Source organism: Lygodium microphyllum, chromosome 1, assembly GCF_053477565.2.
Source record: "Lygodium microphyllum isolate KBCC chromosome 1, Lygodium_microphyllum_v1.1.10, whole genome shotgun sequence".
Taxonomy (NCBI): domain Eukaryota; kingdom Viridiplantae; phylum Streptophyta; class Polypodiopsida; order Schizaeales; family Lygodiaceae; genus Lygodium; species Lygodium microphyllum.
The window spans coordinates 154,819,992-154,829,871 of NC_141135.1; positions in this window are offsets into that span (position 1 = coordinate 154,819,992).

The window sequence follows — 9,880 nt, forward strand, 5'->3', positions numbered from 1 at the left end:
GGACTCATCCAAACCAGAAGGGGAGAACACAAAGGCATCAACCACGGATGAAAAAGCTCCCACACAGACAAGCCTAGCAGACAAAAGCATGACATATCCAACCACTGTAGCTCGCAGCCATAAAAACATAAGCATGCCTCAGAGCCATAAATGCATAAGCATCCCCGAAACATAGGAGTATACATAACTTTGCAGTGTCTCATACCACGTATTGACATACATGTCCAGCCAAGAATGGCAAGTGGCAAATAAACATGCAAGAATCAAGCTCCAATAAAAGCCCAAATATCTGTGTAAAAGCATCCAGGTAAGAGGCTCTGCAAAATACATAGCAACAAACTAAGTGCATACACGAGTGGCCATAAAGATCAACTGCTCCCTGACAAACACGGGCAATAGCAGCCCAAATAGCATAGATGCCATACAACATAGAAGCAAGGCAGCCATAACTGTAAATCCCAAGCACTATCCAAGTCCACTGATCAGTAAATATCCCTCATATCAAATGCAAACGAACAATCACAACTCAATAGGCAACTTTCAAAACAAGGGAGCAGTCACTACTCAATACCTATAAGTGCATCCAAGTAATAGCCAAGATCCATAATCGGAGCATCAAATCCCATATAGCATCCAAGGTTGTAATGGAAAAGGCCAAGTCGTAATGAAAAAAGCCGAGTCAATGTCCAACTGCTCAAGGGGATACTCAAATGAGTGTCAAGATGAGGCTCAAACAACTACCATCCACAACCAACCAAAATGTAATGAAGCATTCAACCAAGAAAAGAAATCTAACTAAGAACTGGAATAGACATGAAATAACAAGAGAACTATTGCACCAAGACATCTTGCCATGTATTAATGATGAGAGTTCCCAAAAATACATGATAGCCATGGCTGATACTTCATCTAGCAAGAAGGAAGCTAACATCAGGAAAGTGAACAACAAAACTTAGTGAATGAGCCAAAAGGTGTCCTCTCTTAGCCTCTTGCCTTCTTTATCCTAACCCCTCATCTCCAAAGTTAAGGGCACATTTACATAGGTAAGGGCTGAATTTACAAGGGCTGGAAATTACTAGGTATGGAATTAGCATGATTCCAAAGTACAAAAATATCAAAGTATTTTTCCTTCATGACAAAACATCCCGTCCTAAGATGGTTTTGTCCTCAAAACCAAGGATAAATGGACCAAATCCATGCCAAGGATGATAGTAATCATGCCCACGTAGCTCCGATATGATAGAAAAGCACTTTCCATGTAAGAGACACCCTTATGTATACCAAACTGTGAGTAAACTGGCTGCTGTCCAAACAAGGCTGATTTACAAAAACTGTCATAACTTTTGATAGAGTGGTCCAAATGATACATATGAGGTATAGAAATGAAGTATAAAATCCCTAGTATCACCACATCAAAATCAATTTTTGATAAAGTCAGGACAATTTTATTGCTGACAGTAATATCTCACAGCAAGCTGTCCTTGCACAGTCCATGCACAGTCTGTCATGTATTGTCCTGTAATAACCAAGGAAAATCATTCACATAAGTGGATGGTTGCCAAGAATATTCCTCTATAGGTAGACTCTTCCACTTAATGAGGTACTCAGTAAGAGTACGATTTTTGAGCACTTTTTCTCTCTTTCCAATAATGCTTTCAGGTTCATATATGACAAGTCTTGCTTCATCCATTGGTGGCAACTCTTCCAATACCTACACATTAGGTCCAACATACTTCTTAAGCTATGAAACATGAAATGCATCATGTATTCTAGTGGAAGAAGGTAGTTGGAGCTTATAAGCAAGCTCTCCAACTTTGTCCACTACCAAATATGGTCCATAAAATCTGTGAGCATGAAATCCAAATGTCTTCTCTTCTCATTGGCATAGGCTTTCATTACTTCTTGTGCTTTCCTTGAATTGTCTCATGAGCATCTCCATCCTTTCCAACTCTTCCTTTGTTTGGGGATTGATATCTTCATGAAACAAAACTGATGGAATTTGGACTTTGTACCCATAAAGTGCTTCAAATGGGGACATACCTATGCTCATGTGATACATGTTGTTATAGAAAAATTCAGCAAGGTGGAACCAATGATCCCATAAAGCTTGTGTGTCATGACAATAATGCCATGCCTAATGTACACTTCCACGAAGTGATTGACTCTCTCCGTTTGCCCATTGGTTTGGGGGTGATAGGCTATACTAGGAGTGAGAAAAGTACCCATAGAAGAAAATAGACTTCTCCAAAAGTTTCCCATGAATTTTGTATCTCTATCCGATACTATTCTCATTGGCATACCATGCATCTTGAACACACCTTCCATAAATTGCTCAGCCACTTGCCTTGCTGAATATTGTATTTTGGTTGGAATAAAGCGGGCTGATTTAGTCAATCTATCAACAATCACATAGATGCTATTCCATCCATGACTAGTAGTAGGTAATCTTGTTATAAAGTCCATGGAAATGTCGATCCATTTGCCCATAGGAATATGTAAAGGCTGAAGGAGTCTGGCTGGTAATAAGGTGGAACACTTATCTTGTTGGCTCTCTAAACACTTAGATACATGCTCCTTGACATCCTTCCATAAACCCTTCCAATAAAAACTTTTATGGACCTTGTCAAAGGTCTTGAAAAGACCCAAATGACCAGCCATTGGTGATGAGTGCATCTCATGGAGCACTTTTAGCTTGAATTTATTGTTAGAAACCAAGTACACTTTACCCTTAAACCATAAGAGTCCATTATACACTCTAAAATTTGGAAATTCTTCATCATGTCCTTGCTATTTTTTCTATAAAATCTGGATAGCATGCTCATCCAGCACATATTCTTCTTGGATGTCATTTATCCAATCCTTATAAATTGTAGACACTGTAGATAAACTGCATGCCCGCATTCTAGATAACACATCAGCCACAATGTTATCCTTTTCAGTCATGTATGCTATTTCAAAATCATATGACTGCAAGGTAGCCAGCCATCTCTTTTGCTTGGGAGAAAGGTTGGGCTGTGAGAGAAAATACCTTAACACCCTATGATCACTTTTGACTTTAAAATGTGTTCCATAGAGATAATGATGCCATTTCTTGATCGCATGTAGAATAGCAAGCATCTCTTGCTCGTACATATGCATCTCCCTCTCTTTATCATCATTTTTCTGCTCTCAAATGCAATGACACCATGCTCCTGAACCAAAACATCCCCTAAACCTCTACCACTAGCATCTGCATAGATGATAAAAGTCTTGGAAAAATCAAGGCAAACTAGTGTTGGTGCTGAAACAAGCAATTGCTTCAGCTCATTAAAGCTCTTGTCGGCAATTTCGTCCCAAAAGAAGGCCTCTTTTTTTAGTCAATCGGTAAGAGGAGCTACAATATGATCATAATTCTTCATAAACCTACGGTAAAAGGATGATAACCCAAGAAAGCCTCTTAAAGAAGTGGCATTAGTTGGAGTAGGCCATTCTTTGACGCATTGCACCTTCTTAGGATCCACTTTGATTCCATCTTCTCCCACTATATGACCCAAGTATTTAACTTCCTTTGTCATGAATGAATGCTTAGTTACCTTGGAAAATAGTTTGTGCTTCCTCAATATATTGAAGGCCTCTTTTTCATGCTGTAAATGGTCCTCTTTGTTCTTGCTATAGATTAAAATGTCATCAAAGAACACGAAAATTGTCCGAAATAGCAAAGGTTGAAGTATCTTATTCATAAGAGATTGGAATGTAGCTGGAGCATTGGATAAACCAAAAGGCATAACCATGAATTGAGAGAGGCCTCTTTCCATCCTAAAGGCTATTTTAAACTCATCCCCTTCCTTCATGCGTATTTGATGATACCTCGATCTCAAGTCAATCTTGGAGAATACCTTAGCATCCTTCAATTCATCTAGGAGGTCATATATTCTAGGTATTGGATACCTATTCTTGATAGTGACCTTGTTAAGATCGCGGTAGTTGATACACATGCAAAAAGAGCCATCTTTCTTCTTTACAAGAAGGATCGGAGAGGCAAAAAGCGATTGGCTTGCCTTGATGAGACCCATTTCTAATAGCTCTTTCACTTGGCGCTCTACCTCTTCCCTTTCCACTTTGGAGAGACGATATGGTGGTTTGTTAATAGGCTTGATGTTGGGCAACAAGTCTATAGGTTGATCCACTTCTCTTTTGGGAGGAAGAGAAGTAGGTGACTGAAAAATATCATCATAATCCTTCAGCAACTTGCAAAGACATGGATCTATGTCATTGGTAGGAGGAGAGGGCTGATTCTCATCAATCTTCGAAAGAAGAATAGTTATCTCTTTTTTTATCTTCTTAGGGCTAATCACCTCCATTTTCTTATTCTCAACACCATGTAGAGTTACTTGCTATCCACACCATTGAAATTCCATTTCCAACTTATTAAGATCCATAGTAAATCTACCCAAAGATTTCAGCCAATTGCAACCAAGTATAATGTCAATGGGATCCATTTCTAATGCGATCAAACTCATTGATGTAGTGCACAATGGAGATGGAATAATACGACCATTTGGGTAGCATTGATTGCTATTTTCAAAGTCTCCATTTGCCACTTGGATTTTGAGGGAAGAAGGCATATCATGTGTACTCAATTTCAGCCCATTGAGTGATTTGGAATTAATGAAACTATGTGTACTGCCCGTATCAATGAGTATGTGAGTGGTCCTTCCATTGATTTGGACTTTGAGACGTAGGGTATTGTCCCCTCTTGAACCACTCCATGCATCATTTGATATGGAACATAGTGAGGGATGTAAATCAGTCCAAGAACCATCCATGTAATGACCGCCCAGATCAAAAGGAAAGCCATCCATTGGGTCATAAAACTCATCATGGATACTCTCTTCATTTTCATGCATCTCTTCTTGAGTAGTAGAGCCTTCAAGCTGTGCTAGACTCCCCTCAATAGGTTCAGCATCAGAATCATCTTCATAAATCATGCTAACCTTCATATTCTTAGCCTTACACTTGGACTTATGGTCGGGTGACCATTTCTCCCCGCACTTGAAGCATAGTCCTTTGGTATACATTTCTTTGAGCTTGTCATTAGACACATGCTTGCCTTGGATAGGGGCTAAAATTTTGGCACTAATGTCAATCTTTTTTCCATCAAACTTATTTTCAACATTAGAACTGAAATTGCCGCCCTGCTTTGGTCCATAAACAGTGGGGAAAGTTGGTATCTTGCTGTAGGTATTGCTGTGAATATTTATTGGCTTCCCACCATGCTAAAAATCAGTCCTTACATGCCCATAATGGCCTGATGACTTTTGGGACTGTGTAGGCTGAAGTAAATGCCCTGTTTTTGGCTAAAAACTCTTGTATTTCGGCCCATAACGCTCAACCAATTGAATGGCAGCTTGCAAAGATGTAGGATTCATGCCTTCAACTTCGGATGATAAGGTAGACTCCAAACCAAATATATACTTGTTCAATTTGGCACTATCGGAGACTCCATGAACATACATTGAGAGGTTTAAAAACTGATTTGAATACTCTCTAATCGAGAGACCAAGTTGGTCAAGGGCGTACCATTTCTTTTCCAAGCACTCTTTTTTAATGGGAGAGACGAAGACTTCAATCATAGCATTCTTTAGTGCTTCCCAAGATAAGAAGTCATGACCAATTCTTGTCATATATCTCCACCAAGTATGTGCATAGCCTTCTAAATGAAGGACTGCAAACTTCACTTTGGCATTTTCGGGCCTTGGATAAAGGGAAAAGTACATCTCCAATTTTTCAAACCACTCCTCCAACTCTGTGGGTGAAGGATTCTCTCCTTTGAAATTTGAGATGACAATTTTCTCTTTATACTCTCTCTCATATTGAGGTGGTTGCCCATTGTGGTGCTGCTGTCCATTATCGTGTTGCTGTCCAAAAGAGTTACCAAATGAGCCTTGCCTAGGAAATTCATTATTCCAAGTTCCTTGTGCATATGGGGTTTGCTGTCTATACTGCATACCATAACCTTGTGGCTGGAAATAATGTCCTTAAGGCTAAAAATGAGTGTTGCTCATATTGGAAGGTTGTCCATGGTACCCTTGATGTTGTCCATGCATAGGAGTATTAAATGGTAGTTGCTACCCACTGTTTTGTTGAGGCCAACCATGATTGGATAAGGAGCTTGGTCTATTAGGCTAAACTTGAGTATGAGAATTGTGTTGTTGCTGTCCATAGGAGTTTGGGGCTGAATTCACATGCCCTTGTTCATGCCCACCAATATTTGGTTGAGGATAGAAATTTTTATAAAATGGATTGCAACCGTGGATGTCCTCTTCATGCCTAGAGCTTACTTGAACCCTATCATGTGGATCTTGCCCATGTGGCTGAGAATAGGCCTTTGATTGATGGGGCTGAGGCTGAAATGAAGTGGGCTAAATAAAATCTTTAGCCTTTGACGATTCCCCAATCTCAAATTGTGCTACCATCTTTGGAGTAGAGGGTTTGGGTTGCTCTTCAGCCAAAGGAGGGTTTGGAACATTAGGACCAGCTGTAGGCAATATCTTTTCACTAAAGATAGCCACTAACTTATCAATACCCATCCTCATACCATCAAGGCCTGATTTCATGTCTTTAATATCATTCGAGAGTTGTTGTAGACTGTTAGAGTTCATGGAAGCATGGGACATCTCAACTCCATTCGTTGGTTGATTGACAAGAGAATGAGTGGAGCTTACATCAACCTCTTTATTCTCATAATGCATGCGGTATATACCTTCTTGAGGGGTTTTATGTTCATGTTTATGTTGGTATTCTCTCAGCTCTTCATTGATAATCTCCAAAATAGGATCCCTTTTATTATTTCTTGCCATGAGTAACTTCTTGTCTTGTATATACAACAAAAGAAAAACTCAAATAACTTGAGTTCTAGTGCTCCGAATAATGAACTCTTTGGCTTTGCTTGAAGCTTTAGAAGTCCCCTTTCTAAGGAGCTATCAACTGTTGAAAGTAGTTAAGTAAAGAAAATTCTGTAAATAGTTTACTGTAGCTGTCTGGAAATTCCTGCAACATCTGCCAATACTAAAAATAACCTCTACAATAAATCAATGATTTAACAATCCCACTGTATGCTGCAAAAGAAAGGTCCAATCAATGGAACTTTGCTGGAAAACCTTGTTCCAACTCTTTTACTACTGACCCAATTAACAAATGCCAACAATAGCATTCATAACGCTCAGCATAACTCTACCCACATTTGGTGCACAGATCGGATGCTGTATGCTCACATAGTGAGCATCGGAAGGTCCCCAAGAATAAAAGAACTCTACTTTTTGCACAAAACTCAAGGTAGAAAGCATGCACGACATGAACAAGAGACCAATTGGGTGCAATCTCCCCCCATGCCTTGTATGAGCGCTCCACAAAGCATGTATTTTATGTATTAATCATCTTCAAGCTCAAATAATAGCCCAAATTACAAAATAGCACGCTTTTGGCTTTTGAGTTTGCTTTAGCACAAAATAGAAATAAAGCTAATGGGCGGGCGCCCAAAGAGTCAGGCATACCCAATACAATGTCCAAATACAAATATCATAATCGTGTGCCCATGTGCAAACAAAATAATAAATAAATATCCAACGCCTTAATAAATAGGCGCGACAAAATATAGGTGCCATGCCTAAGGTATGCGCCCATCAAAATATAAGTGATAACTCGAATACATGCTATCCTCCAACGCTTTCCTCCGCCAGTGCTGCTATCTCTACACATCAACTGAAGCATTCACAATCGTTAGTAAAATAATACAATTAAACCGACAAAAGTGAATACCTAGCAGTCTTCAGCTACATAAATAAATCAACTGGTTAGAAATCAATCGTAACCTTAATTTATCACGAGTGCGCACTCTAAACTCATAAACGTTTATTAATTTAATATGTATTTTGCAGAATCACCCGCTATGGAATCACCCATGTACACACTAAATTAATGAAACACCCGAAAAGGATAGGCGTCCCCATCAACTTCTCGCACAAAGAATCCACTTTGTGTATGAGCCCCGGTCAACAAAGTTTACGGAATCCACTGTGGCACAGAATCCACCGTGAAATATGCCTCATGGCATCAACATTTGCCACTTGCATTGCATTATGTTGCCATACATTTACTTTTGCATGGAATTACATGATGCCGGTTTGTGCTCCCCTTCACGGTCCTTGTCAGTAGGGGAGGGTCGCCTCTCTTTTGTCCTACCAACTCGCCTGGCATCCACTTTTCCTCATGGGTATATACATGGCAGTTCAATGCTAGGCTTTAAAAAATCAGCATGAAATGCATGGAATGAAAAGAATTCGATTGCCCTTTTATAATATGCAAGAACTCGAATGGAATAGGCTGAAATTTAAATGGGGATAGGTAAGGGATAACCTCAGCAGTGACTCACTGCTTAACAATTCTTATTCCACTTACCATTGGGTAAAATTTCACTCATGTCTATGAAACAAAAAGGCAAACAATTCAATATCAGGGTTAGGTAAATGAAATGAGAATTTGAGGCACTTGAAAGTGATTATTTCAGTGAATGAGAGCGATTATGCAATGATTAATCACTAAGATAGCTCTATGGATTTCCCTTGAAATGCATTTGATAGAATGGATGGGATTCTTTATCATTTTAATCCCTCTTTCATCAATTGGACTTAGCTCAGCAAGAGGATTTAAAGAGAGATTAAAATATCATTAGAGTACCTCTTAAGCTTGTAGGAGAAGAGTGTTGTTGTTGATGAAGGAATCTCCCACAAATAGAGCTTGACTTCAGCTTCAAATCCATCCAAGTATTCCCAAATCTCAAGAATGCTCCATAAAGAAATAGGCCTCAGCTTCATTGAGTTCAATGGTTGCTCCAATAGCTTCAAGAATAGTTGATGTAGGTAAAATTCTTCTTCTACTTGTTGTAGAGCTTGAAGGACCAATGAAAGAAGCTCCAATGTAGTGCGTAGACTCCAAAATTTGAAGAGAGAAGCCAAAATTTCAATGACATTGAAGGTACATGTTGTCCATTACCTTCCCTTGATCAATGTTGGATCAAATCTCTCCAATGTTGAATCAATGTTGATGAAGACTTGAGGGTAAATGCTTGAGGATGCTCTAGGGATGATTTACCACGAAAACTCCCTTCATTTGCTTTAAGAATTTAGAAATTCTTTGGTACTGTCCCAAACAGTCATGTCTAGGGTTTCATGAGAGAAGGGAGAGCTCAAAGATGGAAAAAAGGTTGTCAAGGCTTGAAGGAGAGCTTGGCCAAAGATAGAAGAGTGCTAGTTAAGCTCTCTAGGAGCTCTCTTACTCCATTTTTCCCCCGCTGATGCAGGAGTATGTTTTTGGCACAGTCGCGACAACAGCATACTCTCGTCCTTCTTCAAAAAATTTGAGCTACAATAACCATATGAGTATTCCAAGTGAAGTTAATGAGGTGAGGAACAAGGCTATGTGATCCATTGACACTATAGAGATCCAGAAGAAGAGATTAGATCAGTCCATTGCCATGGATTCTTGAAGGCAGCTTGAAGGGAAAGAGAAGAAACCCTTGTTTCCTAAAAAGTAACTCTAACTTTTACCTTTTCTAAGTCCTGTAACCCTCAGTTTGTCCAACTTACCCCAATTTTTGAAACTTGGTCACGAGTTGCCAAATTGGTTGGAGCCTGCCCACTGGTTCATACAAAGAACCTCCATCTTAGTCATGGTTTGTAAGAGTTCTCCATGTCAGGCCATGATTATGGAAGAACTAACTCTTATGACTGAATTTTAACTGCGGCTTTTACTCCCTAGTCATTGCAACTGAATCTATTGCATGAAAATTACTTTTGACAGGATCTAAACTAAATCTCTGATACCAATGTAATGAAGCATTCAA